General features: G+C 37.6%; 1 pseudogene; it reads left to right on the top strand.

The window, feature by feature from the left end:
- Positions 1-2413: 2413 nt before the first annotated feature.
- The window catches only part of LOC118584544, a 34235-nt pseudogene continuing 24890 nt past the window's right edge, over positions 2414-11758 (top strand).

Genomic DNA, 11758 nt, shown 5'->3' with positions numbered 1-11758 from the left:
TGACAGAAATATGAAAAAGCCATGTGATGCATTATATATTTAGAGCTCAATCATTGTAATGTACATCTGAAAACCTAACCTACCAGATGACCAGTCTCCATTCAGGCAACTGTGTCTATTTCATGCTGACGTACTTCACACTTTCAGTAAACTTACAGGTACATTTTTGCATAGCATCTTTATTGATCCCATCAAATACCAGCCTACTTTGTATCTATCATGTGTTTTTATTGGTTTAATCAGAAACTAGTCCAATATAAATTTGGCTTCAGTAGAACAGTACAGGAATAATTATAAAACTTTAAGCAACCATCATCTCTTGTGCAAAAATATTAAGCACAAATATCCCATAAATTTTACTTAAAACTGCAGATGTCAATTCCAGATTATGTTCTGCCACAACAGACAATATCTTTTGTAGTTTTCCCTGAATACAGAAGTGAAGATGTGTAGATTATATCAAGACACAAGGACACTTACGTGTATGTCAATATCTACACTCACGAAAACAAATCTCTAAATGATTTTATTCTTTTGTCCACAAGATTTTGCATTAGGTTAGCAAGGATTCATGTGTCATATACATGATTTTAGTAGATGGGTTTTTTCAAATGGAAGCTCTCAGTGCCATCTATTTAGCCTTGTTATCTTAAATATGTATACATAGAAACAAAATAAATATATTTAAATGATATTATGAAGAAAATAAATCCAATGTTGAGCATTTAAAATTATGTAACTGGTAAGAGCCAAGGTGACTAAAATTTTTCATATCCTGATAAATGCTATTTTCTATTTATACAATCTTACATCTTAAGCCAAGGTTAGGTTTGAGATAGGCAAAAGATTCCTATACAAATGAGATATTTGTATTCTGGAAAACTTCATTTGTCAGTGGCCATGGTGATATTTTATTTGTGCTGAAATGTGATTTTTTTTTCTTTTCCAGAGCTGAGGACCGAACCCAGTGTCTTGTGCTTGCTAGGCAAGCACTCTACCACTGAGCTAAATCCCCAACCCTGAAATGTGATTTTATTTTAATAAATAATGTTGCCTGGGGATCAGAGATAAAAGCAAGCCATTTAGCAGAAGTCTGGCAGTGGTGGTACATGCTCTTAATCTGATCACATGCCAGGCAGAGTCTCTGTGTGGTCAAGGACACAGGCAAGCTGTGGGTCTAGCCTTTAATCCCAATATGTACCATAGAGACCTGGAGGTCTGTATAGACAGGCGGTGATGGGGAAATCATGTGGTTGGGTTTAGAGCCAATGAAAAGGTAGAACAGAAAGGTAATAAAAAGACAGGTCACACAGGTGAAGGTCTCTCCCTCAGGGGAAGGACGGCAGCAGTGGTAAGCTAAAGGCTAGTGCTAAAATCTCTTGGGCTTTTAGGTCTGTATTTGGCTTTGTGGTTTCTTATTTAATAAGACCATTTGGAATTTCGTCTACAAATGGCCTGAGAATTGAAGCTTATTTCATGTATGTAGATGTTCTACAGTATATGATGAAATTGTCATCCAGAAAAGTAATATTTATGTAGTTATAAAACTAGTTAAAGAAACAAACAAATCTTGAGGAAGAAAGAGAAAAAGCAGAAAAATAATGTATAATGAAGAAAGTCACTAGATTAAGAATTAGTAGAGGGCAGGCAAGACGCCTCATTTCTTGAAGTTTTGCTCAACAAGCCAGATAAATCTTTTACTCACATAAAGGTAAAAGAAAAGAATAGAATCACAAAAGATATTCTCAGAAATACACATGTGCATTGTGAGAGGAAGCATCCTTCCATCATACCTACACACACACACACACACACACACACACACACACACACAAATAGTAAATATTTTTTTAAAAACTAGAATTAATAGATAGCAGTAAATATATTTAATTTTAGTTTCAATCTATGCATTTAATATTTGTATTTTGTAAACTGGATGTCATTCTATAATCTCTCCTTTAATCACAGTAACAATTTCAACAAAGACCGAGAGGAGTTTGGAAAAAGGGAAAAGGGTGATAATTCATACTTTCCCATAAATTACTAGTAAAAAAAACCCAAACAAAACAAAACAAAAGACAACAACAAAACACCAACTCTAACTCTAAATTAAATAGATGCTTTACTTCAGAAGATGTGCATTCACTCATCACATTTTAACAATTTTGTAACCTCGGGAAGTGGCTAGCTGTTCAAAAAGCTTAATTGGCTTCTGCTTAAAAGCAATAGTAAATGATAAACACATGAGAAGCAGGATATGCTGCTGAGTGACCTTGGCGGGTAATATGCCTTCAGCATTGGGGATATTCACATCATTATCCAGGACTGAGAGAACTTGGCTGTTGGAACAATCAGATGTCGGAGGACATTTTCTCAGTGCCATTACTAGGTGCCAATCTCATGCTCAATCGTGATGGCGCACAGCGCTTTTGATTCTGAAAGAACAAGTGAGAAGTTCCTGGAGGCGTCTCTGGGCTCCAGTAGGAGGTTTGAAGTTCTTGACAAGGTAAATCTGTGTATGAAGAACTCCAGTGCCTTGGGGCCTCGTCACAAGGGGCCATCCACAACTGCTACTGTGCCTTTCATTCCATCAGAGACATTAAAAGTGCTTCTCTCATCAGTGTGGCTGCAAAGTCATTAATTTTATGTTTGAAATGGTGAGATAAGAGATACATTTTGTTAGCTTTTCAGATGTCAAGTGAATTTCACTGAACCCTGAAAGAAACAGTTCACGTTTTCTCTTTTAAGATTTAAGATGTTATGAGAGACTGACTGATTGACTGGCATTGTTCAATGTTACAATTATAGGAACTCTTTAGTGTCATGGTCTTGAATCAATCAAAGTAATCAGGAAATGTTCAAAAAGTCCCCACTCCAACAAAAGTCAAAAAGTAACCCTTCATAAGAACATGGACAGAGTAGATTTCATAAAAATGATATGTTATATGACTCAAAACCCTTTCCTAACCAACTTTTGGCCAAATATGCATGCTCTAATGCTGATGTGAATGCAGCAACAGAATTTTTTTGAAGGATCCATTTGTGAAGATAGTCTGCTAACTACTTTGTGCTCCTTAGAAACTTTGGCAAACTTTAAGTGTGTAAGGTAGATTATCATTACCACTGTTTACATGAGGTCACTGAGACTGAGATCAGTGGCATACCTACTGGGCAAATGGCAAGACTTGGGACTATTTGCCTTTCTCATGACCACAAGAAGTCAAGTACAATTAGGACAGATGTCATAAGGTTTATCTCGATGGTTCAAAATCCAGTTTTCAGAACAAATGTTACTTAATAGATATTTTATTTAGAAACCCTTTGCCAAGATATAATCTTAGTTCCTATGATGGTGAAGATAGATTATCACCAGGGGAGATGCTTCTGAATATGTCTGTCAGTGATTATCTAGGTTATATTAAATTAGGCAAGAATACTTCTCTTGATACTGATCAGTGGGATTTCATGGACGGGGGTCCTAGATTTTGACACAAAAGCATCCTGGCTGTGGATGCAATATGACCAGATGGCTCAAGCTTTTTACTCCTACAACACATTCACCATCAAACTGTCAGGTGAAATAAACTCCTCTTTCCTTAAATACATTTTCCAAATATTGTATTAGATCAAGAGTGAAAATAATGAATGTAGTTCCTCAATTCAAAATATTTAATATTCTGTATTTAATGTATTTACTTATATTTATAAACATGTATTTATACTTATATAGAATTATATTTATAAATAAATAGACCTAATATAATATTTTAGTTAAACAGAATGCTATCATTCTTTTACAACTATGACATACTTTAAATTTTTCCTTTTATTGAAAAATAGATTCTTTTTTCATACAATATATCCTGATTATAACTTTTCTTCCTTCTACTCTTCCCACTTCTTCCTACCTCCCCTCCCACCTGGATATACTCCATTACTGACTCTCAATAGAAAAGCACAGGCTTCTAAGAGATAACAACCAAACGTGACAAAATAAAATATAATAAGTTAAAACAAAAACCATCACATTGAAATTGGACAAGCCAACCCAACAGAAAGAAAAGATCTGAAGAGAAGACACAAGAATCAGAGACTCACTCATTCACACAACTCAGGAGTCCCACAAAAATACTAAACTTAAAGCTATAATATATGATCAGAGGATCTGGTGCTGAACTATGTATAATTTGTGCTTGCTGCTTTAGTCTCTGTAAGTTCATATGAGCTTTGCTCAGTTGATATAGAGAGTGTAGTTCTCCTGGTGTTTTCCATGCCCTTTGGCTCTTATACTGTTTCTGTCTTCTCGGCTGTGGAGTTGCCTGATCTCTGAGAGGATTAGATGGAAACATCTTATCTAGAGCTATGTGTTCCAATCTCTCTCTCTCTCTCTCTCTCTCTCTCTCTCTCTCTCTCTCTCTCTCTCTCTCATGTGTCTCTGTGTGTGTGCCTGTGTCTGTATGTGCGCGCATTGTCTAGCTGTGTGTCTCTGTATTTGTTCTCATCTGCTGCAGGAGGAAGCTTCACTGATGACGGCTGAATTAAGACACTGATCTATGAGTATAGAAGTATATCATTAGGAGTCATTTTATCACTACTCCCCCCTTCTTTAGATCAGTAGCATTTGGTTTTATATTAGGTCTCCTGGTTATCTATTCTCTGGTTCGGTTCTTGGTTCTCCAAGCAGTGTTAGTTATGGGTTCTGTCTTGTGGAGTAGCTTTAAGTGATATCAGACATTGTTTGGTTACTCCCACAAGTTTATACCCCCATTGCCCTATTTTCAGGCAAGAAAGACTATAGATCAGAGGGTTTGTGACTGTGTTGTTATTTTTGTTTCTCTTTTGAAAGCCTGCAGGGTGGTTTCCCATGCCAAAAACTAAAACATAGGGTTGAAGATTCAACATAGGCACCAGCTCTAACTATCTGAGTTAAAGAGTTGTATGTGGGTGTTGTCTTTAGTAGTAGGCCCTTGTTCTCAGTTTGTGGAGGGCAACCTATTGTCTTGCTAACTGCCTGGGTTGTTTGGGGATTTCCATGGTACCCCATTGGCCAATAACTTAACTAGTGTTAATCCAGTACCAGTATGGAAAGCTTTACTTGGTGACAAGAGATGTCTATCTTGGAAGCTGTCTCTCTCATTATTTAGAGACTTCATTAGGACTGCTATCATATATTTTAGGAACTTTCCATTGTAATAGTTTTCCATACCACCCCTCAAATGCCTCTCAATTCTAACTGTTTCTTACCACATTCCCTACCTCAGCAACATTTCCCTCCCTATGTGACCCTCTCACGCCCATCGCCCCACCCCAGTCAATCTATTAAAATGTATGCTATTATTATACATACACCCTGGGAGATCCATGTGTCTCCCATAGTCCTTTCTTCTATATTGTCCCTTGGTTATCATTTATTTAATGGTTAATATCTTTATATAAGTGGACACATACTTTATCTTTTAGGGTCTGGAGGATCTTTTTTTCTAGTTCTATCCATTTGGCATACTTTCTTGTGACATGTGAAGTTTTAGTCTAATTCACTGGATTTTGATAATTCTTGTCACATATTGTAATCTGTTCCTTTATTTGGCTCTAGTCACATTTGAAATCCTTATTTCAGAAACAGAAAATATGTTTAAATGTTTGGCATTTTTCTTCTTCCATCTTTAAGTATATTAGTTACATTTTTCAAAGTGCATATGGCTATTCCAGTCACAGACACAGCATAGTAGATAGTCCTGATTCCAATATTTTCTCTGCAATCTCTCTGAACTTAAAAGCAGGTGAGGGAGTTGGAGATCACACGCTGGTTTTCCATAACTGATTCAAATTATAATTTAGAACTCTGGGGGAACAACAACAACAAAAAAAGTAGAAATGTGTACTCTACAACAAATATTAAATCCCTAAATACTACTTTACATCTTTCAGGTAATTTGGGAAGGAGGTTATGTATATATTAAATGTTCAACATCTTACAAGCAATCCTTATATGCTAAATCACGAGGGATACTCAACAATTGCTGAACAAAATGAGAAGTATATTTCCAATTTAGAAGAACAGAAAAACTACTGTAAATAAATAGTGTAAGATAATATAAGAAAATTTTCACAGAGCTATCTAATGACATCAGGCAAAAAACAAAACAAAACAAAAAACAGCAAAACACCAAGCTCAGCTCCCTCTAGGTCATTGATTCAGTCTGTAGACATGGCTGGGAATTCCATGTTCTTATATAGTGAGTTCAATGAAGCCACTTTGCAGAATGATGAGCCCTGTGCAGATATTTTAAAACTCTAACCACAGCCTAGATGTCAAAAAGAGGAGATCACGGGGGAAAATCCACTGTTTTTTGTGAACCTCAGCTTCCTATTAGCAAAACTGAAAACATTTCTTTTTCTTTTTTTTTTTTTTTTGGATGTGAAGGGATTTCAAAAAGTAAATGAGGTTACAACACAAAAAATGTCACCATTTTCTTCAAAGCTCAGTAGCAATTGTCAATGAGGGAAAGTCAGTAAGCAATATCATAAAGCTAATTAATACTATGTCAGAAGATAAACTAATTAGGACACCAGTGTACAGAGATATGTCATTGTGTCATTCTAGAAAAAGAAAGAAGTAAACATTGATATACTCAAAAACATTACATGAAAAGAATTTCATATAATAGCAGGGAAGGAAATTAATTACTGCCTCATTCAACACTGGCAGAGAACTCAAAAGTAAAACCTCTAGAGATGTGTTTAAAGTTTTAAAAATACCCATAAATAATTACAATTTTATGTATCAGTTAAGTTTTTTTTTTTTTTTTTTTTTTTAAGAGAAACCTTGTTTTCTAGCTAGGATTCACTGCTTGATTAATCCTTTAGCAAAGTGACTTCTTATTCTCTCTAACTCACCAAAAGAAGTTACTTAAAATGACATCTATAAGCATATATATATATATATATATATATATATATATATATGTGTGTGTGTGTGTGTGTGTGTGTGTGTGTGTGTGTGTGTGTATGTGTGTGTTTCTCTGTATATTTTGCTGCTCTGGCTTGTCTCAAACTCTTAGACTGAGGTTGACTTCATATCTCACCTTCTGAAGGACATAGGGTTATAGGAAATTCCCCCCGCCCCCAGCCAGCATGGCTATAGTCCCAGGCCTGTGTAAGAGGGTAAAGCCAGTGAAACCTTGACAGTGGTTATATTGTCAAAGGTCTAAGTCTTCCTATTATATATTCATTTGCATGAAGCGCTGACAAGCTTCACTGTGAGAAGAAAGCACATTACAGCTCTTCAATTTCTGAAATCCAGTATTGTGCACAAGGTATGGGTTGCGTCTTTGCACATTTCTCCAAATGCTCCACAAAAAAAGGGGGGGCACTGTCAACAGAAAAGGAGCATTTTGAATACATCATTCAGAATACAAGCACATTTGAGAAATAGACATGAGAAAAGGTCAAATAGGAGCTTCTCAAAGCAGGCTGAAAACTCTCAGGTGAATGCTTGTGTCTGTTAGAAACCGATAGACTGCTGACGAGTGCAAACCTGCATTTCACATCATTTCCTCTCCTACAACAAAAGCTAATTAAACATTCCTACATTTGGCAGTTTTGTATGCTTTTAAACTTTAAAAAAAATTCCCTTAAGCCTTTAGTACCACTGAAAAAATGCATTTATGAGTATAAAAATTCTGCTAGAAGTCACCATGGTTAATTACAGTAAAACAATCTTTGTGATTGGTATCATGTATAAAGTTAATTGTCTCATTAACCTTAGGCATTTCAATCTAGTCCCATTATAAATGAAAATCAAAAGGAGGGCCAGATATGAAAAAATAAGTAATGACTTCAAAACAGTGTACATTCCTCATTGTGATCATGAAGATTGAAATTTATGTCTCTTTAGGTTTCAAAGCAAAATGTGCTAGAATGTCAAAATGATGTTTTGATAGAGAACTGGCCTTCCTGTGAGTGGAAACCTCAGAGATCCTAGCACATCTCAGGTTTCTATAGCTATTTCTCTTCAACATTTCTATGTACAGGCAAATTGAAAATTAAGTAATTACTTGAAAGAAACAAGCCCCTTCAATATCTGAGCAGTCCTCAGGTAGCTAATAGAGGACTTTTGGAAACTTCTTGTAGCATCTGTTCCACTAGGCTGCCTAAGGAAGGATTAAAAATTAACTCAATGGTTAAGACATGATAAAATGGCAGACATTGGGTAGCATTCAGAAGCAATATCATGCGTAGGCAAAGATTAATCCATGCTGTCACCAACAGCTAAATATAAAATCTGTGGTCATGGAGATGATTTAAGAAAGCAAATTAATTATCAGTAATCGAAATTATCTGGAAGAAGTAAGATATACAGTAACAGTGACTCAGATACCTCAAGCTAAATAGAATCATTTTTTTAAATCACATTTGTGCTTGTTGACTCAAAAATTATGTTGAAAGACAATAGCACAACATTCAGATGACAAAGCTATCATTAATTGAAACTTTAATGAATAAATAAATACCACTTTATATTTACTTGTAGGTTGGAAGTAGTAAGTATCTGCTTCTGTTACCTACCTAGTATCCTACTAGGTAAAATTTGTGGTGATATTTGTAATCTAAGAAATACAGCTTGTGCCAGGCGGTGGTAGTGCATGCCTTTAATCCCAGCACCTTGGAGGCAGAGGCAGGCAGATTTCTGTGAGTTCGAAGCCAGCCTGGTCTTCAAAGCGAGTTCCAGGAAAGGCACAAAGCCACACAGAGAAACCCTGTCTCAGGGAAAAAAAAAAAGATTGCCTGAAGATCAGAGGACAGAGAGTCAGACACAGAGTTAGCCACAGAGGTCAGGCAGTGGTGGCACATACCTTTAATCCTAGCAGTAAGGAGGCAGAGATCTGTCTGAATCTCTGAGAGTTCAAAGCTACACTGGACTACACAAGATTAATACAGTTTAAAAGAGAAAGATCTAGGCATTGGTGGGCAAACACCTTTAATCCAGCACTTGGGATCACACAGCTTTAATTCCAGTACTTGAGAGTCACATGTCTTTTATCCCAGCACTAGGAAGGAAGTGATATGATTGGGCAGAGAAAGGAATATAAGACTGGAGGAGACAGGAATTAAGTCTTTTTGGCTGAGGTCTCAGAGGAACTCAGTCTGAGGATTTGTGGAGACTGGATCTTCTTCTCTTTTTGGCAGAGGACTTGGAGAGGTGAGAAATGATTGTGGCTTGTTTCTTCTGATCTTTCGTCATTTACCCCAATATCAATTGATTTCTTGATTCTCATGGATGTTGTTGAGACTTAAATGTCCAATTTGGTTTCATGTTTCTCATGTGAAAAGAATGTATTTCTTAGAATTGGAATGTTGGCTCAGCAATCAGAAAGAAGTATATATTGCTCTTGTAGAAAACTGTCATTGTGTTCCTGGTACCTATATCTTGAAGCTCATAATTGTCTCTAACTCCAGTTGTTTTTATATGATTTTTTTCTTTATTAATATGTGTTTTAAATTCCATACATCAGCCATAGGTTCCCCTGTCCTCCCCCCTCCAGAACCCCCCCCCACCTCCCCCCCACCCCTCCCCTCCATTCACATGTACTCCAGGATCAAGGCACCACTGAAGATCCATTCAAACCTGGTGGATTCAGTACTGGCAGGTTCTGTCACCTCCTTCCAGTCTGAGCAAAGTGTCCCTGTGTAAGCCCAAGGATTCAAACAGCCAACTCATGCACTAAGGACAGATCCTGGTCCCACAGACTGGGTGCCTCCCAAACAGATCAAGCTATTCAATTGTCTCACCTATCCATAGGGCCTGATCCAGCTGGGGGCTCCAAAGCCTTTGGTTCATAATTCATGTGCTTCCATTCCTTTGGCTATTTGTCCCTGTGCTTTCTGCAATCTTGGATTCAACAATTCACTCTCTTGCAGACCCTCCTCTTTCTCAACAGTTGGACACCTGGAGCTCCACCTGGGGCCTGACTGAGGATCTCTGCATCTACTTCCATCAGATATTGGATGAGAGTTCCAAGACGACTGTTAAGGTGTTTAGTCATCTGATCACCAGACTAGGTCAGATCAGGCTTTCTCTCGACCATTGCCAGCAGACTACAGAGGATATATCATTGTGGATTTCTGGGGACCTCTCCAGCACTCTGCCTATTCCTGTTCTCATGTGGTCTTCATTTATCATGGTCTGTTATACCTCATTCTCCCTTTCTGTTCTTGATCCAGCTGGGATCTCCTGCTCCCCTAAGCTTTTTTTCTCTCAAATCTTGCCCTTCATTACTCCCACTGTTGTCCAGGCTGTTCAGGTAGATCTCATCCATTTCTCTGTCATTGGGCGATCCCTGAGTCTTTCCCAGTGTCCTGTTTTCTAGGTAGCCTCCCTGGAGTTGTGCAGCAGTCTAGTCATCTCTGTTTTACATCTAGTCTCCTCCTATGAATGAGTACATACCGTGTTTGTCCTTCTGAGTCTGGGTTACCTCACTCAAGATGATTTTTTCTAGATCCATCCATTTGACTGCAAACCTCATGATGTCATTGTTTTTCTCTGCTGAATAGTACACCATTGTGTATATGTACCATATTTTCTTTATCCATTCATCAGTTGAAGGGCATCTAGGTTGTTTCCAGGTTCTGGCTATTACAAGCAAAGCTGATACGAACACAGATGAGCAAATGCCCTTGTGGTATGATTGAGCATTCCTTGGGTATATGCCCAAGAGTGCTATAGCTGGGTCTTGGGGGAGATGGATTCCCAATTTTCTAAGGAAGCGCCATATTGATTTCCAAAGTGGCTGTACAAGCTTGCATTCCCACCAGCAGTGGAGGAGAGTTCCCCTTGCTCCACATCCTCTCCAGCATAAGCTGTCTTCTGTGTTTTTAATCTTAGCCATTATGACAGGTGTAAGGTGGTATCTCAGAGTCGTTTTGATTTGCATTTCCCGGATAATTAGGGATGTTGAGCAGTTCCTTAAATGTCTTTGATCCATTTGAACTTCCTCTGTGGAGAATTCTCTGTTTAGTGCTATAGCCCATTTCTTAATTGGACTGTTGGGCATTTTGATGTCTAATTTCTTGAGTTCTTTATATATTCTGGATATCAGCCCTCTGTCAGATATGGGGTTGGTGAAGACCTTTTCCCAGTTTGTAGGCTGTCACTTTGTCTTGTTGACCATGTCCTTTGCTCTACAAAAGTTTCTCAGTTTCAACAGGTCCCATTGATTGATTGTTTCTCTCAGTGTCTGTGCTACTGGTGTTATATTTAGAAAGTGATCTCAGGTGCCAATGCGTTCAAGAATACTTCCCACTTTCTCTACTATCAGGTTCAGAGTAGCTGGATTTATGTTGAGGTATTTGATCCACTTGGATTTAAGTTTTGTGCATGCTGACAGATATGGATCTATTTGCAGCCTTCTACACATTGACATCCAGTTATGCCAGCACCACTTGTTGAAGATACTTTCATTTTTCCACTGTACATTTTTGGCTTCTTTGTCAAACATTATATGTTCATAGGTGTGCGGGTTAATGTCAGGGTCTTCAATTTGATTCCATTGGTCCACATGTCGCTTTTTATGCCAGTTCCAAGCTGTTTTTATTATAGTAGCTCTATATGGAGCTTGAGGTCGGGGATTGTGAGGCCTCCAGAAGTTGTTTTGTTGTACAGGATTCTTTTGGCTATCCTGGGTTTTTTGTTTTTCCATATGAACTTGACTGTTATTCTTTCCAGATCTGTGAAGAATTGTGTTGGTAATTTGATGGG

Source organism: Onychomys torridus, chromosome 5, assembly GCF_903995425.1.
Source record: "Onychomys torridus chromosome 5, mOncTor1.1, whole genome shotgun sequence".
Classification (NCBI taxonomy): domain Eukaryota; kingdom Metazoa; phylum Chordata; class Mammalia; order Rodentia; family Cricetidae; genus Onychomys; species Onychomys torridus.
The sequence above is the reverse complement of the archived record's forward strand: the minus strand, read 5'-3'. Positions and strand labels throughout refer to the sequence as shown.